We start from the raw sequence: 2589 nt of genomic DNA on the forward strand, positions 1-2589 counted from the left end.
GTGGTGGATGCCCCATCCCTGGAAACCTTCAAGGTCAGGTTGGACGGGGCTCTGAGCAACCTGCTCGAGTTGAAGATGTCCCTGCTCATTGCAGGGGGTTTGGCCTAGATGGCCTTTAGAGGTCCCTTCCAACCCAAACTATTCTATGATTCTATGATTCTATGATTGTCTTCTTAAACATTAAATTCTTCTTCCCTGCCCTCTTAAATGTCTGTAAAGCACCCAGAAATCTATGAATGTTCTGTAGTTAGTATAGGATGTTAGGTATTAGTGCATAAAACTATATATTAGTATATATGCACTATACTGATCCAGAAAACCCATAGAGGATAGAACTTGAGCAAGTGCAGGACCAGGGCCTGCTATTTTAATATATTAAAGGAAGTATTAAAGGTTTGCTATTCCTGAAGTACAATCATTGAGAGTTTAAGTAGCAAATTTAGTGAATTTCCGTGATTATTAATATTTTACTGTAACACTCGTCATATTCTTATTCATTTGTACTTGTAAAGACATTGTAAAGACTGGATATCCTTCTAATAAACAGGTATTTTATCAAAGACTGCTTTTATGTAAAATGGATTTTTTAATACATGTGGAATAAAAATGTCCCTGAAATGACAGCATGAGTCCTTTATTCTCTTTCACCTCTGTATAGTGATTGTGTCCACATGAATGTAGGAAGGAGAAGAAAAAAAATATTTGTCTTTGGTGCTTGTTCTCTTGACTTGCAAAGCTGAACAGGAAATACAAAGGGGCAATAAACTTACATTGGGTTCTTCTTTATTTTCCAAGGCCCTTTGATAAAGCTAGCCTAAATGACCAAAGCTGTAAAAGCACTGCTCCTTCCTTTTTTGAAATATCTCCAGAGAGATTTTCTTATGGCTTAAAGCAAATAGGAAAAAAAAAAAAAAAAGAAAAGAAAAAGAGAGAAAAAAAGGGCTTTTTAACTGTCAGTCTTGTTAGCTTACTGTGGGATCTGACAGGCAAATGACATTTTCTCTGGTTTATGGAAAAGACCCCATTATAAGGTTTGAATTCAGAGTTCTAATAACAACAATTTAACTCACTCTCCCAGAGCAGTGTCAGCTGTGCAGTATCAATGAATAAACTGTAGCTTCATGGTCTTCAATAATCATAAGGTCATTATATTACAAAGGTACATTTGCAGACTGAAAATTAAATTAAATAGCTTATCTCTAGGATGTGATTTCTTATTTATTTCAGTCACAATTTAGTAATTCCAAACTTCACTCTTTCATTGCTTAAAATCTGTACGTTTGTATTTGCCCTGACACATAACATACTATTTGTGTAACCGGTCCTTTGCAGACGGTCCTTCGCAGACGTGAGAGAGAATGATGTTTATGCTCCATGATAGGATCTGGATTCTTCAGCAATCACAGGCCTTTTTCATTTAAGTTACAGGAAAACTTAAAGTAGGACAAAGCAACTGTACAGTCCTGAACCATTTCTTTGAGTATGATCACATTTACTCTGTAATAACAATGAAGAACACATTTTTGCTGTTTATTTACTTATTTGAAGGAAAAACAACCAGATGTTTGAAAGAAATAAAAGATAATGGATAAAGATCACGGTCTGAAATATATATGCATGCATATATAGACATGCAGAAGCATGTATACATGTGTATATATTACATATAAATAAAAAAGTCTTTGGATCCCTTGGTAAAGTATTAGGTTTTTTTTAGTTGAGGCAGAACAATAAGATATACAAATACCAGCAGAACAAAACTATTAGATAGCAATTTTGCAAAAAAATGACATTTTCATAGTAGTTCATGAACTGACTGATTAAAGAAAATTACTTTTGTAAAGAAAACAGATGTGCAACAAATATTAATACTTCCTGTTTATTCAAAACCAGAAAGGATGCCTCAGCTAAATTCCTGTTGTTAGGTTTGTGCACCATATTTTAAGAATTATTTAGGGCAGCTGGAGAAACACCAGAGGACATCAAAAAGATGATCATTGTCTAGAAAATATAATTTCTATGAAAAGAATGAACTGGGAGTGTTTATCTTAATGAAGAGAAAACCGTGGAAGGAGCAAGGTGACATTCTTTTTAATACCTAAAAGTATGGTGTAAAGAGGAAAGGAATAATTTCTAAGATATAAAAATAATAATGGTCGTAAAATTTAATGACGGAAAATTAGGTTAGATGTAGCTAAAAAGAAACCCATGGAACTTTATAATAAAGGTAGCAGAACATTTAAATACGCTGTCTGAGAGGCTGGGGAATCTGTTACTTCTCTGTTATGAGGGTCTTTAAATGAAGCTGGACAAGCATCTGTCAAGAATATTGCGGGTACAATTAATACACCCTTGGAGCAGGGGCTTCGCTTCAGTTCTAGGATTCTAAGATCAATGGTGAGATTTTTGTTTTTACATAGCTAACAATTATAATCACTGTCTCATTTTAAGACACACAGGACCACGAGAAAAAGGCAAGTCCTTTTTTTCTTATAGTCATTGTGACTAAATGTACCTATATAATATAATTTAAATTCTAAAGTCTGGACAGGGAGACACAGTGTCATAGGTCAAGTACTATATATGCAT

This window comes from Aptenodytes forsteri, unplaced genomic scaffold, assembly GCF_000699145.1.
Source record: "Aptenodytes forsteri isolate BGI_AS27 unplaced genomic scaffold, ASM69914v1 Scaffold32, whole genome shotgun sequence".
Lineage (NCBI taxonomy): Eukaryota > Metazoa > Chordata > Aves > Sphenisciformes > Spheniscidae > Aptenodytes > Aptenodytes forsteri.